General features: G+C 52.8%; 1 protein-coding gene across 4 annotated transcripts in view; it reads left to right on the forward strand.

The window, feature by feature from the left end:
• The first annotated feature begins 6,366 nt into the window (after positions 1 to 6,366).
• LOC130840459 (soluble calcium-activated nucleotidase 1) overlaps positions 6,367 to 15,646 on the forward strand; it is a 33,572-nt gene continuing 24,292 nt past the window's right edge. For 2 of the 4 annotated variants that reach the window (XM_057716020.1, XM_057716017.1), the window contains exon 1: positions 6,367 to 6,463. The gene's annotated coding sequence lies outside the window, so the exon portion shown is untranslated. Of the gene's footprint in view, positions 6,464 to 7,458; positions 7,478 to 10,679; positions 10,866 to 15,646 lie in introns of those variants that run through there. The other 2 variants (XM_057716018.1, XM_057716019.1) reach the window with 2 other exon arrangements.

Genomic DNA, 15,646 nt, shown 5'->3' on the forward strand with positions numbered 1-15,646 from the left:
TGTGTGCCCCGGGGGAGGGGAGCGCCAGCGCTGCCCTCCTCCTGGCCACCCTGGGAGCCGGCTGGGGCTGAGGACTGGGGAGTGGGGGTGGGGCTCTGAGTGTCTGGAAGTCCCTCCAGGTGTGGGGGTGGCTGGGGGTCCAGGACAAGGAGAGTTGGGAACTCCAAGTTGCTGGGTGGCAGGGGGATGGCCTCCAAGGAGCTCATGGGGCACTTACAGCTCACTCCCTGGAAAGGGTCCCCAGATGGTGGCAGACCTGAAACAGCCACCTGGGATCTAGGGACCACGGACAGCTTTGGGGGAATCTGTGAACCCCCAAAACAGAATGCAAACTTGCACGTGTGCCCATGTGTGTACACACATGTGCGTGGTTGGATGCTGATAGTCGAATGCTTTGATCAGATTCTTGGTGGACTCTGTGATGCAAAGGTTAAGAACCCTGGCTGGAGGTGCAGACTTTCCAGGGGACATGTGAGCCAGGGCGGGGCCAGCAGGAAAGTCAGCATTTCTCAGTCTCTATCAGGCCTTTCATTCCTTGATATGAAAAACAGACACTTTCTCCATCTTATACAAAAGTTATTTCACAACTTCCTTGGCCCTTCCTCATATCCCTATAGCTGCCCTAGGCTTCTCAGGAGATGCCCTTGGTCAGGCTGGTCTCCATCCCCAAAGTCTGAGTCAGGCTGGATAGTTCTAGAATCTTATCATATCAAGAGAAGAGGAAGGATCCGGCCTGAGACACACAATTCTGCTGTGATGATAACGGTTTTCTTTTTTGTTTGTTTGTTCCTCCCCTGCTCCCCTGGTCTCTCCAATCTGTTTGGATGTTCTCCTTGCACTTTTTGTTTTGTCATCACACCTCCCAGGGCTTCTCCCTCTGGCTACGCCTGGACAGGAGATGTAGAAGCCGGGATGCTGGATTGGGATGCTGGGGGCAAAGCAGACTGAGTCTCACTCTTCCCTGACTTGGAATTTCTTCTCCACCTTTGCTCCCCACGTGTCTGCCTAGAAGGCTAAGAAATCAGAAGAGGAGGAGGAGGGGTTTGCATTTCTGACATCCACCCAGCGCTCCTACTCACCAGGACCAGCTGAGAATGGTGGAGATGGAAGAAAATGGAAGGCTGCGGGCACAGGGGAGACCCTGGCCACTCAACCCTCACCTGTGGGAGCAAAGGGACAAGTGGTCCTGATACTCCGTGACCCCGGAGAACTTCAAGGACACCATGGCAAGATTAAGTACATGTGTCTCCCCTGGAGATGTGGTTTCATTTCAGCTGGCGTTAGAAGACTCAGAACGGCTCACGATCTTTGACGTGTGTCTGAGACTTGGCAAACCCTACATCCCTGGTTGCTTATCCACACAGGAAAACCCAGAGATAAGCTCGTCTTCGTTCCCATGCGTAACCGGAGGACGTGTCCCAGTAAATAAGACCCCGGCCCAGCACGCCCACTGACCTTCCCCTAGTTGCTTTGTCCTCAAATAACCTTCTCAGCAGGAAGATGGCAACAAGAGAAGAAGAGGCAAGTAGGCTACATCTTCTTGCAGCCCCTGTGGGGACCTTCCTTCTAGGCATTAAAGGATTCAGGTCTTTCTCAGAACTCCTGTGAACTGGGAACCCCAGTTCTGAGAAAGACCTGAGTGCAATGGGAAAGCTCCCTGTTGCCCTACCCAGGAGACGCAGACCTGGAAAATCCTGGAGCAATACCAGAATTCAATGCACAGAAAGCTGGGCATGCAGCTTGAAAGAGAAAGAGATACGGAGTTGGAAGATTTGTCCCCCTCTTGCCACCATGCAAGGAAGCTTTGGTGTTGAAAAACTAAAAGACAGTTACCTTTAAGATCATTCCAAGACATGAACTCAGAGGCCCAATATAGAGCAGAGCTCTAGAAATACAGCCAAACAATGACCATCTCTTCCTGCAGCAGCTGGCTTGTTCTAATAGGAGGCTTTGAGTCCTTAGCCAGGGGATGCTGCCCTACCTTGGTGAGCCTTAGTCTCCTTGTCTGTAAACCAGAGCCAGGTCAGGCGTGTCTTGCTGGAACCCATGAGGGCAGATGTGCCTGGAGTGGGCTGCAACTATCACTAGGGCATCTTACCCAGCAGGTTTTTGGGTAGGGCCCCTCATCAGACATTTGCCTCGTCCTAAGTGGGATAAATAAAGGACATGCAGAGTTTCACAACAGTTCAAGTCACATTGTCTGTCAAATGCGTTTGTGCCAAATTTAGGGGAACACTGAGTTTTCAGAGTTTTTTGTATTGGGGAGATTTGGGGTAAAGCGTGAGAACGTTTGTTAAAAGTATCAGTGTTACAAGTGTAATCTTCCCTCTCTCCTCTTGGGTTGAGCCCCCGCATCTCCTGAGAGTTAGGAAGAGACGACTCATTTTTTCGAGGCAGTAACTGGGGGTTGGAGGTGTTGATATTAAATGTGACAACAAGAGCCTGGGGTTTCCCGAGATATTTGTGAGAAAGAAAATTCTCTCAGAGGCTTGGGAAGTTCCAGAGAACAGAAATTGAAGTCTGAGTACACGTTGGGCAGTGCCACCACGGCCCACAGCTCAAGCCAACAGGCAACTGGGCAAAGATTCCCAAGGCTAGGCTCCCGAAGAAAGCAAAGTCAGCCCTCAATGAAAGAAATATTATGTCATGCAAACATGGAGCTGGCCAGGGCTGTGATGCCCTTTGTCAGGTGCCCCCTTACTGCTTTAAAGTGGCAAGTAGCAAAGATTTGGCAATGCTTCATTCTCTCCATCGTGGCCATGGCCCCCCCACCCCCACCCCACCCCCAGCAACCAGGGCAGAATGTTCTCAGTTCAGTAAATATCTTCCCGTCGGACAGCCTGGGCCAGGGCTAGGACAAGAGTCATGGTAAAAAATAAAAACAAGTTTCACGAATCAGAACCAACAGCCGGCAGCGGTGCCTGGGGGAGATTTCATCAGCCCTGTGATGGGTCAGAGGCCAAAGCCAACCAGAATGACGAGCATCCCCCCACCGCATAGAGGTCTCTTAAGTTCCCAGAAGAGCCGTAGGCCACACCCATCCTGGAATTCCCTAGGACCCACATCTCCTACACAAGGATGTCTGGGCCAAACTCCTAAAGTTTTCCTGAACATTCATTCCCAAGTGGCTGTACATTCTCAGACAAGGGCAGCTCATGGGATGTAAAACCCAGCAGCTCGTGGTGGGGGGAGGGGGCCCAGTCCCTGGAATCCCCGCCCAGGGGCAGCACATTCTGTGCACTCCCTGGTTTGGCAATTCCTTCTCTCTCCCTGCGCACGTCACAGGGCTCACGCTGCCTGTTTTCTCATCTTTGGAAAAAACTACGTGACCTCGGTTAACATCTGTAAGACGTTTGGTTCCAGATAAGCACAGCCTGTCATTAGTGGCACTGTGATTTTTCCCACTGAGGCCCTAACATTCTGCCTCTCCCAGCTATTTTGGGCCGGGCTGCCCAGCCATCCCACCCTCAAGGGCAGAGACTGGTATTGCAAACTTTTGAATTCCATTCCAAAGGGTAGCGCCAGGGAGGCTCGGATGGTGGCATCCCACTGCCAAGGGATGGGGGTGGGAGAGTCTCCGTGGAGATTTGGAGAAGGAGCTGGGATGGAAACTTGGCAGCCAGACCAGCTTCCCTGGCCTCTGGCCCATCCTCATTGCTCCTGGATGGCGCTGCTGGTGTTCTGGAAGGCTCGGGGGCAGGTGGGAATCAGACTGGCAGCAGCAAGGATGGAACAGGCTAATCTGCTGTGATTCTCACACCTGGAGAAGACACTCCCACTCTAAGGAGGAGTGCCCTCTGGACTCCACACCAAGACAGGGGGGTCGGGGATAGGAAAATACACTCGATGTCTTACTTTTGTCCTTTATATGCTTTCCGACTCTAATCAAGCCATTTAATGCCCGATGCTTCAGTTTCTCCATCTCTCAATGTTTACTCCCCTATTTTGGGAATTCCTTTCCAGCACTTTCAGTTACACATATAGTCCTAGACGGACCAGTTAGGTAATACTACTTTACTTGATGCACAAAATAAGAGGGCCCCCTGGTGGACTGTATAATTCTAAGCATTTCACTATGAAATGAATGAGTCAATGAGTTAAGTAGACACATGAATGAACAATTAAAGTGAAGAATTTTTAGTCTTTTATGCAGAGCCACAGAAACAAAAGGAGGAGAGAATTTCCAGGAGAAGGTCACAGTGAAGTCTCCTAGGATGCAAAGAAGACAAGGACAATGAAAATAAAAGGAAAACATGGTTGTACATGATTGTTGACTGGGAGGAGGGCAATTTCATGCCACAGCCTCCTGGGAAGGCAGTGTCTATTCACCAGAGTATGCAAGTCCCCTTTGATCTAGTCATCTTTCTTCTAGGAATTTATCCTATAGATATAATGGTACTCAAATAAGTAAGTTCCAGGATATGCCCCGAAGCATCGCTGTAATGTAGAAAGAACATAGATTACCTAAAAGGACATCATTAGGGGTCTGGTGAAATAAATTACAGGACATCCACGCAGTGGAATACCACGTGGTTCTTTAGAGAATGAAGGAGCTCTCTATATAACGATATGGAACAAGCATTAATGTGAAGTGAAAAATTACAAACCTTACTGAAAAACATTAAAGAAGACCTCGGTAAATGGAAAGGTAAACCATGTTCTTGGGTAGAAGACTCATCACCATAAACATCTCAATTCTCTCCCAATTAATCTATAGCTTCAAAGCAATCCCATTCAAAGTCCTAAAGGCTGGGGTGGGTGGGATGTAGTGGGAGGGAGTGGGGGAATTGTCCTATAACATGTGAAGGCTTATTATAAAGAGGTAATGATGAGTAGTGTCAGAAATACTATGAGAAATTATACCAGGGGGCTTCCCTGGTGGCGCAGTGGTTAAGAATGTGTCTGCCAGTGCAGGGATGTAGGTTCAATCCTTGGGACGAGAAGATCCCACATGCCTTGGAGCAACTAAGCCCGTGTGCTACAACTACTGAGCCTGTGCTCTAGAGCCTGCGAGCCACAAGTACTGAGGCAATGTGCCGCAACTACTGAAGCCTGAACACCTAGTGCCCATGCTCTGCAACAAGAGAAGTCACCACAATGAGAAGCCCGCTCACTGCAATGAAGAGTAGTCCCCTCTCGCCACAACTAGAGAAAGTCCACACACAGCAACGAAGACCCAACGCAGCCAAAAATAAATAAAAAAACAACTGTATGTTAAAAAAAAAGCTGGAAGACATATATAAATGTAGATATCTTAATAAATAAAAGATTTGAAGAATTTAAGATAATAACAATATATATGGTGCATGGTTGGGACTCAGTTTAGCATGATGGGAAACAAATGAATTCAAGAAGGGTCCCCCCTACAAAATGCAGACCCGTGTTTAGCACATTTCCATTTGTGTTTTTTTAAAAGATAATTTAATATAGGTGTTTATGATTAGTTTGTGTGTCATAAAATACCTCTAGGGATAATCACAAGAAACATAATAATGATTGCTTCTGGGCAGGGAATGCAGAACAGGGGAGGGGGGGGGGCTATTTTTCACTGTGCACCATTTATATAATTTGAATTTTTCCCTTGTGCACCTGTAAGCTATCGAGAAACCCGGGGGTGTTTGCGGGCACCAAAGGCTGAATCAGGTGCCGACCTGTAGAGCACTGAGGCACCCTCCTAGCCAAGCTCCAGGGTGAAGTGCCACTGCTACAAGGCTTTTTTCAGGATTTCTAAAATAGGCACATTGCAGGACTTCAGCGTGAAGGGCCAGGATGCCTTTTAGCACTTCCATTAAAACAGCTCGGGGGCTGGGGAGGAGACTGGCGAAAAGGGATGAATCAGAGACCCTGATTTGGGAGAGGGTTCGTTGACTGTAAACCAGTGTCAGTGAACCTCCACTCCATGCCCAGGACCCTCCACCTCCCAGGACAATACAGCCTGTAGACCTATGACCTGCTCTTTGCTTCGGAAACTGATCAACATTCCGATGTGGCCAATCATAAAAGCCAAGGAGAGGGGCTCTCTGAGAATGAGGGTGGTAGAAAGGGGCCCACGCTTCTCTGGCACCAAGCGAGGGATCCTATAATCTCAGCTAGAGGAATTATAACCCCTTCCCCCTAGCCTTCATCCCCCCTCTTCACCCTCCCATTTTGGCTCGGCCAGTGTTCCAGAATAACGCGACGGAGAGGGCCTGCGCGTGTGCAGCGCAGAGTTCCAGCGCCCCTCCCTCTGGTCCATCTCCCGGCCTGCGGCTCCTCCTCCCGGACCCGCTCTCCGAGCAACAAAACTACAACTCCCAGCAGCCCGCGTCGGCGCCGGCGCGCAGACGCAGAGCAGAGGCTGCCGGGAGCGTGCTGCCCGCAGGCGGGGTGAGTGCGCCGGGCGGAAGTCGGTCGCCTGCCTGGTCCCGGCACTGCCAGCAGCGAGGCCCCGCAGCCCGCGGGCCCCGGAGCCAGCCCGCACTGGGTGAGTGACGGCCTGCCCGCGGCCGCCGGCGCCTGCCGCCCCCTCCGACCCCGCCACGTCCCGCCCCCCGCCCGCAGGTTCCCTCCCCGTCTGACTGAGTGGGACTCCTGCCCCCTGACTCGCTGACTGGGGTGGGACGCCTCCCTCTGACTCTCAGAAACTGTCCTCTCTTCCAAACTGGTGGCGGACACCTCTTCTCTCTGACTTGTAAGACTCTTACCTCCTCTGACTTGCGGGACATCTCCCCTCTCTGACTTACGAGATACCTCCCCCGTTTGACTGCAGGACTCCAGCCCCCTCTGACCTGGGGGACTCCTACTCCCTTTGACTAGCGGGGGACACCACCCCTCTGACTGCAGGACTCCTACCCTTGCTGACTTGCAGGACCTCTCTCTCTCTGACTTGCAAGACTCCCCTCTTCTGACTGGGGTGGGACATCACTCCCTCTGACCCTAAGGGATGCATTCCTTTCCTGACGCTTATCTATCCTTGAGGACAATCCTCTCCTGCCCCCTGTGATTTCATTGCCGCTACTCTGAGCTATGCAGGGCCTCTCCTGACCAATTAGGGAGCCCTCCCCTCTCTGACTGGCACTTTGTCACAACTGCAGCAGCCCAGCCTTCCCCACCCCAGTAGGCCTTCCTCTGCTTTGCTTCAGCACAGCTCACTTTCCTTCCTTTTGCACCCAAACTGTCCATCTTCCCCCCTTCCCTCCTCCCAGCCTCCATCTGGCCTGGGTGGGCACCATCCCTGGGACAGGCACTTCTTGCCCATCCTTGTTGCTTGGCACCTTTCGCTTGCCCTCGTGTCCCTAGGCCTGGCAGGCACCACACCTCTGCTCACCCTACATCTGCCAGGCACCAGGAGACCAGTGGCTCTTAGCACTCCAGCCCCATCTCTCATGCCTGTCTCAGGGTATGTGCTTGACATCTTTTCCTACCACGTTCTCAACAGGTTATAGGTTTGGGAGCACAACTGTTTGGGATGTCAACTGAATCTTGCTGGCTCTTCAGTGTAAGAACCAAAACTTAACAGAAGTGTGGGGTCACGGGGGGTGGTCCATGAAAAGGAAGCGGGTGCTGCAGTCCTTCAGGAGCTTTGGGGTCTCTGCAGCCTCTCCCTTTGAGGAGCTTGATTGAGAAAGATCTTCCTGAGCTGGGCTGTGGGCTCTCCTCCAGCCCCTAGCCCCCAGCCCTACCCCACAGGCCTCTCAGTGGAACAGCCCAGCCTGAGCCTGTGGGCATGGTGGGGCTCCTCCCAGAGCAGCCAACAGCCTCTGCCAGGGGCCCCTCCCTGCTGGCCTCAATGAGCCCTCTATTCTGCCTGAGAGGCACACTGACCAGCCAGCCCCTCCCTCTGCACTTGGTAGGGGTGTCCCAAGAATGTCTCAAGAGAGGACTCAGGGGGAGCATCGATTTGTTCAGGCACTGTCACAAGGCCACTGCAGTGGTCTGGGAACAGGATTCTCTGTCTTCTCACTCTTTTTCTCATCCAAATTAACCTGCTTACAGAAGACACTGTGACGTCACAGGGTGGTGGAGGAAATCTCGTATGTGCAAGTATACTTTGTGTCAGTATGTGATCTGATTATTTGATACCCTCTGTTAGCTGAAGGTCTCCTTTCTTCCCCCTAAAGATGTTCCCCAAAGGTAGTTCACACCTTTTTTTCATAGTCCACAGCAGCGTCGTAGATGTTTAACCCGTTGGTAGTTGAGGGATTTTTTTTACCTGATAGTCTGACTGTACGCTGGGCATGTGCCAGGCATCCCCGAGCCACAGAGGCTGGGAGGAGGGACCCAGGGTGCGGGAGGAGCGGCTGTGTCCACGCCACTCCCTGAATGTGGCCTTTGAGGTGAGCACTTGCAGGCTCCCGTGGACACACACCCCTTTCATCTGAGCCTTAAGACTTCCCAGGCAGCGACGTGGCCGTCCTCATGGCAGCTGTGTGGGGTAGGTGGATAAATGCCCTAGTGTTTTCTCCTTCAAAAACAGAGTATCTCAGATCTGGGAATGTGGTCCAGAGTCCTGAAATGGGTCCACACTATGATAAGTCATTTCTCTATGGTTGAGACATTTGTGGGATTGTACCTAGGACACTGGAAAAAAAAAAGATAGTGATTATTCTTTTCCCTCCGGTAACACTTTGGACCATGGAGATTCCTGGAAAGATCTTATTAAATGCCAATATTAGGGGAATCTAAAACTTTCATATTGAGCTTTAAGGACTTTATGTTGATTTCCGTTTTCATTAGACCAAGATGATCAATTAGGAAAAAATAATCCCAATAATAGAGAAATCTGTTTGGGAAGATGTTCAGTTTTCTCTTTTTGCACACTTTTTTTTTTTTTTTTTAAATCGTACTTGTTTATCTATAGTAAGTCCAGTCATTAAGTGGAACTCACAGCTCCAGGTTCTGAAGCAGAGCCCTACTTCCTTTCTTGTTCAGCAGGGGGAACAGGGCATGGAGAATGAGGCCGGAGTAGGGTTCTAGATGGCAGTGTACAGACAGGGCCAGACCAGATACAGTTATGGGTACTGACAGTGTGGGAGTGAGGGTGAGGTTGGAGGGCGCCGAGGGGTCTCACGGGTTGAGTGAGTTGCAGCGATGCTGGCCACTGAGAAGAGCGGGGAGAAGATGGGTTCTCACAGGTGCAGCTGCACTGTCTGTGGGAGCAAGCCCTGATTCAGGCCGATCGTGGGATGGTTGTGTCCCCATACTTGTAGGCTCTCTGGGAAACAACCCCAGTGATGTGTGGTTTTGTCTGGGACCTCACATTCAACTGCGAAGATAGCTTTTTGCTAAAAATCCTCCAAGTATAACATTAATGGTACAACTGAAGTACACGCAGCCCTACTGCGATGGGATGACTACGAACTGTGGACAGTCCTGATGCCGAGAGGCCCACCCCCAAAGACAGAGCCATGTGTGGACAGCCCCGCCCCTTGGGAAAAGCTGCAGGATCTTTCCCTGTATCCCTCCTCGTGGTTGGCAGAATAATGCCGCCCCCAAGATGTCCACATCCTAACCCCCAGAATCTACAAATATATCATGTGGCAAAGGGGCATTAAGGTAGCAGATAGAATTAAGATTAACTAACGACCTTAAAATAGAGAAATCATCCTGGATTATCCAGGTGGTCCCAGTGTAATCACGAGGTCTTTAGAAGTGGAGAACTTCAGGGGGAAATGATGACAGGAAGGCCAGAGAGATGCAACGTTGCCGGCTTTGAAGGTGGAGGATGGGGCTGCAAGCCAAGGAATGTGGGTGGCTCTGAGAAGCCGGAAAAGGCCAGGAAGCAGATTCTCTGCCAGCATCTCAGGAAGGGACACAGCCCTTAATTTCAGCCCAGTGAGGCACACGTCAGACCTCTGTCCTACAAGACTGTAAAATAAGTTTGTGGTGTTTAAGGTGCCAAGTCTGTAGTGACCTGTTACAACAGCAGCAGCAGAAGACAAATTCACTCCTCTTGGGTAGTGACTTCAAAACGAAGGCAGAGGGTTGAAAAATAAGTTATCTCAAACTGTGTTTAACTGGATTCAGTAAGCAATTATGAATGCCTGTTTGCAGAGTAAGAGGAGTCAGGGGAGGTGCATAGTTAGGTAGGACCAGAGTCTCAGCCCTGACCTCAGTAGTTCCATCCCTAAAGGACATATTGGACTGCTGTGACCTTTTCCTTCCCTCCTGGTTTCCTTCTGCTGCCAACCCTGCCCCAATTTGAAATGGACTTTTCAAGTACAAAATAGTAAGCTTTGGTAGGTCCAAAACAGAAGAATGTCTTGAATCAGGTCACGTTTTCAAGAAGCTGAGACACATTATCTGCATTATTTGAGATGCTGTCTCGGTGGGGCTTTGAAGCCCTTGGCCTCTGTCTTTGCTGCCCTGAAGAGTCAGTGATATTGATGTGATTAGCTCTTGACTTTCTAACCAGAAAGTGCCCTTTAGTAATGGGCAGAGTGGGAACTCTGAGGCCGGCCTGCTGTTTGGATGGGGCTCTCTGGGACCATTCAGATAAAGAGACCGAGACAGGGAAGCTGGGAAAAGCTGGAGGTTCTTTCCCTGTCTCGCTTCTCGTGGTTGGCAGAATAATGCCTCCCCCAAGGTAGCTGCTCTGCAGGATGAGAGGCTAGGAGGAGAGTGGCCTCCTCTCTGGGTGACAGGGAGCTGGGAGAGGCCTCCTTATCTCTGCGCTGCACTGTCACTTCCTGCCTCCCTAGATCCTGAAGAGGAGGAGTTTTGCCCTGGCAGCTGTCCTAAACCTGTTTGCCCTGCCACCTGTCACATCCCGTCCCTGAAGGAAGCTACAGAAAGAGGCTGTCACCTGTATCGAGAGAGGTGCCGCCCGCTTTCATCTTAGCCTTGGTAGAGTCCGGTGGCGCAAGGCCCGAGGATGGCCCATGGAGGTAGGGGTGTCGGAGCCCGTCCTCATTCTTAACAGTGACCAGACCTCAGAGGGGCTTCTGCTCCTGGGGTGGGGAGGCGGTGTCGCCCTGGACGTGCAGGAAGAGGTCGTACCGCTTCCCTTGGGCCTGGGAGCCTACTAGCAAGTGGACAGACCCCAACGCCACACCTGGCTGTTTCATTCCTGTTTTCTTTCTTCCTTTCTTTTTCTTTCTTTCTTTCTTTCTTTCTTTCTTTCTTTCTTTCTTTCTTTCTTTCTTTCTTTCTTTCTTTCCTTCCTTCCTTCCTTCCTTCCTTCCTTCCTTCCTTCCTTCCTTCCTTCTTTTAAATTAATTAATTAATTATTTATTTATTTGTATTTTTGGCTGCGTTCGGTCTTCGTTGTTGCGCGCAGGCTTTCTCCAGTTGCGACAAGTGGGGGCTACTCTTCCGTGCACAGCCTTCTCATTGTGGTGGCTTCTTTAGTTGCAGAGCACAAGCTCTAGTCACGCCTGTTTTCTAAGGAAGTTTTGGTTGGACAGAAACCAGAAAAGCACGAGTGTCAGTGAGCCGTTCTTGACACCTGCCCTGAAGAGAGGGAACCGGGAAGGATATAGAAGGAAATTAGGACTCAAGCCTCCTGGGTGGTTGTTGTCCTTTGACAACCAGGAACGTCTTTCCAGGGATGTTGCAGTGGGGCTGGTGCAGGAGAAAGGAAGCCAGCAGTGGTGCGGTCCCCTGGGGTTTTTGAATAGGAGAGGACTTGGGTGCAGGCTGCTCTGAACAGGTGAGCCTGGCCGGCCAAAGAGCCTGTGACTTTTTACTGCAGCAACTTAGTTCCAGTTTTCCTGGTCATGTAAAATCAGCCCATTGTGCTGCACGTGGTGGGACTGACAAAATGGGCTTCATTTGTCCATTTCACCTCTCACCTGCACTGGCTCGTTTCTCTTGGTTCTCATGGATAACAGGTTTTTGGTTTGGTTTTGTTTTTAAATAAAAATGCAAGCCCTTGCCTGGCACCAGGCCTCCAGCAACAAGGCGCTGCAGGCAGCTCACCATCAGTTTTAGGTGATAAACTGACAGGGCGGGGCATGGCGTGAAATGGGTATCATGGGAAACTTTCCTTCCTGTTGATACAAAATAAAAGTAATTCCTAGGGATCCTCAAGGAGGGATGGAGGCCAGGATTGGGCTTTGATCCAGTGGCGAAGCTAAAGGGATTTTCTAGAAAGCAGCCCCCGAGTTCTCCTGTCACTGAGAGCAGTCAAATGATTATTTAACAAAAGGTGATCGAACCCCAGGTGTCCTTAGGTCTTGGGAGCCAACCTGACTGAGCAGAGCCCCTTTGCTCCCGGAGCTCAGAGTCCAGCGGGGAGGCTGTGACCAGATCGCGGTCTGCAGAGGCCCAGCCCACAGAGAGGCCCAGCCCACAGAGAGGCCCCACACAGAGGCGCAGCAGGCGCGTCGGGGGTGCGTTGGTTCCCAGGGCTGCCCTGGCAGATCACCACAAACTTGTTGGCTGAAAACAACATGTACCTTTATAGTTCTGGAGGCCAGAAATCCAGTGTCCTTTCACTGCGCTGAAGTCATGGTGTGGGCAAGGCCACACTGCCATCAAAGTCGCCAGGGGACAATCCATCCTTGCCTCTTCCAGCTTCTGGGGGCCCCACATGTTTCTTGGCTGTGGTCACATGGTCTCCTCTTAGTCATCAGATCTCCCTCTGCCTCCCTCTGAGGACACAGATCGCATTTCGGGCCCACCTAGATAATCTCCCCATAGCGAGGCCCTTGACTTGCTCTCATCTGCAGAGTCTCTGTTGCCATAGAAGGGGACAGTCACAGGTTCTGGGATTCGGCCTGGGTCCCACAGGAGGGACGTGTACTGGTGGGGGGGGGGGGCCCTCACTGTAGATGCAGGGCAGGACGGGGAAGGGACAGTGGGGGCATGACTCTCATGGGACAGCCAGGGACTTGTAGGTGGTTCCGTGTGGCCAGGTGGAGAGGTTCCCACGCAGGGGTTTGGCCCATGGATCATGGGATCGCGGACAACACGCTGCTATGCGTGGGGCGTGCCCGTGCGAGGCTGTGAGGCTTTCCCTGCAGGCTGAGGAACTTGTCCTTCAGCAGGAAGGCGTTGGGGGCTGGTAAAGATTCACTTTTCAGGAACATCTTTCTGTCAGTTGTGTGGAGGGTGGATTGGAGAGGGTCTAGCCCGGCGATCTGTTCCTGTGGAGGGGGCACAGAGCGTGGATATCCTCAGCTTTGCAGGCTGTCCAGTCACTGACTGTGCAGCCGTGCCCGGTGTGTACAGGAACGGGCTGGCACCTGTGCCAGCTTGGCCTGCAAAGCTGGGCCCCCAGCAGGTGGACGTAAGTGCTAGTAAAGTGAGGAGGGGAGCACCAGACAATGGTGGGCGGTCAGTGCCAAGTCCTACAGCATCTGAGCCGGCGGCCGTAGTGCTGGGAAGCCGGCACATCATATGCAGTTTACGCGTGGAGAGACGCAGGCCCAGGGAAGTGAGGGTATTTGTCTGAGGTCACGCAGCTGGTTACGTGGCAGCACTCAGGTTGGACCTGGACGGTCTGGGTCATCAGGAGGTCAGGGTGAGACAGGACCAGGGCAGAGGCTGTAGGGGTGGGGATCCAGAGCTGGGGTACAGACAGGTGAGGGGACCTGGCAGCTGCCAGGTTGTGAGGAGGCCAGCGATTCTGACTGCTGTCCAGGATGGCCCCGGGGGGCGGGGAGTGCCCTCAGCCGGCAGTACATGCCCGAGGGGAACCTGCTCCAGGCGCAGGAAGCTCGGCAGCTGGGCTCCTAGCCTGGATTCCAAGGGAAGATTCAGGCTCGGAAGGTGTGGATTCAGAAGAAGAGGTGGGTGGCAGGGAAGGAGCCAGCCTTGGGGGTTGAGAAGAGACAGGCGGGGAGGAGGACCACAGACAGGTCACCACTTGTGCCCCTGTTCCTGCTGGCAGGAGGTGCAGCAGGACACCCTGTGGGCTGGGGCCTCGGAGTTGGGCCCCCGAGCAGGCCTGTTGGTGGGTCATCTCTGGGGGCAGGGGGCAGACCCTGACATGGATAGGAGAGTGAATGCTCTTCCAGGATGGTGAGGTTGGGGAGGGACGGAGGTGTCACAGGGTGGGGCAGGCTCTCCATTCATTCATAGATTCATGGATTCACCATTCATCCATTAACATATTGAGTGCTTTCAGTGTACCTGAGAGTGTAATCTGGACATGGAACAGTGACTCAGATGAGAGATGTGGACAGGTACAGACTGAGAAGGAACCAGAAGAACAGGCGTGGCTGAACTGAGCCCAAGCAGCAGGAGGAGGCCCTGCCCCTGGACCAGGACCGGGTAGCCAGGCGGGCTCCACTGGCCCCTGGCTGCCAGTGGCTGCCTGGTGGGAGCGAGTGGGCAGGAGATGGGACAAGATCACTAGTGACAGTGAGAACAGCAACTCAAGAATAGAGAGAGAGTTGACCAGGGGCAGTGCGGACAACACATCACAATGGTGACACATCTTCACTGTGTCCACTGCATCTGCAACTCTGTGACAGCGGGGCAGCTCGACCATCAGGGCTGTCGGTTTGCGAGTAATTAAGATGGGGCTTGGGGTCAAGGAGCTGAGGGGCTGCTCGGGAAGCAGGTGTATTTTTCATTCCTTCAGCCCTGGATGCTGTGGGGCAGAGGGTGGGCAGGCACAGGGTAGGCAGGGAGGTCCTTCTGAGGCAGTGAAAGCAAGACATCAAGAGCCAGGATCTGGGGCAGAAGGACAGCAAGCCCTGTCTGGGGCACAAGGGCTGGTGCATCAGAACAGGAGGGAGGCTGGCATGGCCAGTTGGTCTGCAGGCAGAGGAGCCGGCCTGCCAGGGAGGGGTGAGGGCTGAGGGGGGTCGAGTAAGTAGCGAGGGTTTGCTCCCAAAGCAGGGAATGACATGGCCTGGGGGACTGGCTTGAATAGCAGGTGTCGCTGACGTGCAGGGCACCAGTGGGTGTCAGGGAGGGGAGTGGCAGCAGGGGCTGGAGGGCGCCTGTGGTTCCGGTGAGAAGGGGCTGTGGGAGCAGATGGGAGTCGATGGGGAATGGGCAGGTGGTTGGATTGCTAGGGCCTGCTGATGAAGCAGGTGCTGAGGGAAATCGGGGCCGTGCCTAGGCTTTTCGAGGTGGTGGTGGTGCATAGCTTTCTGTCGACGTGTATTCTTGTAGAAAGTTGCATCTCCTAGGGTTTCGATGAAAGTTTTGACCAGGGCAGCTGCGGTTATGGCTGTCCCCCAACACCACCTCTGTTCCTGGGGGAAGGTTTGCAGGTGAATGCGTGTTAGAAATTCAGGCAGAATTTTGACTAGGAGGTGAGATGCAGGAATTGAGAGCTCAGTGGTGATGTGGGGCTGGACGTGGATACAGGGCAGCTTTGGCCTGGCTGTGCTTTTGAAGCCTTGGTTTGGCAAGGCCAGAGGAGGGGCTGGGACTCCTGTTGCCCCTGAAGAGTCCTCAGCTACCAGCTCACAGCTCCACGGCAACTTGGGGACTGCTTCCTGGGGGAGGAGGGACCCCTTTTCCAGGAGGGGAGCGAGGGGCCAGCACCCAGGGAAGGAGAGGAGGACTCCGAGGCTGTTTTGCAGGTCCCTGTGCATCTGGCTTGCTCCTTAGAAGCCGCTTTTCTGTACTAGACCCTGTGGCCAAAACCTAAGAATCTGTCCAAAAAGTAAGGGAAAGGGAAGACCTGGTTTCCATGTGGACCTGTTGTCATTATTTTCCATCCTAGGAGCAGGGCCGCATGGTCTGCGTTAGGGGGCACAGGGTG

The sequence above is a fragment of the Hippopotamus amphibius genome, chromosome 17, assembly GCF_030028045.1.
Source record: "Hippopotamus amphibius kiboko isolate mHipAmp2 chromosome 17, mHipAmp2.hap2, whole genome shotgun sequence".
NCBI lineage: Eukaryota > Metazoa > Chordata > Mammalia > Artiodactyla > Hippopotamidae > Hippopotamus > Hippopotamus amphibius.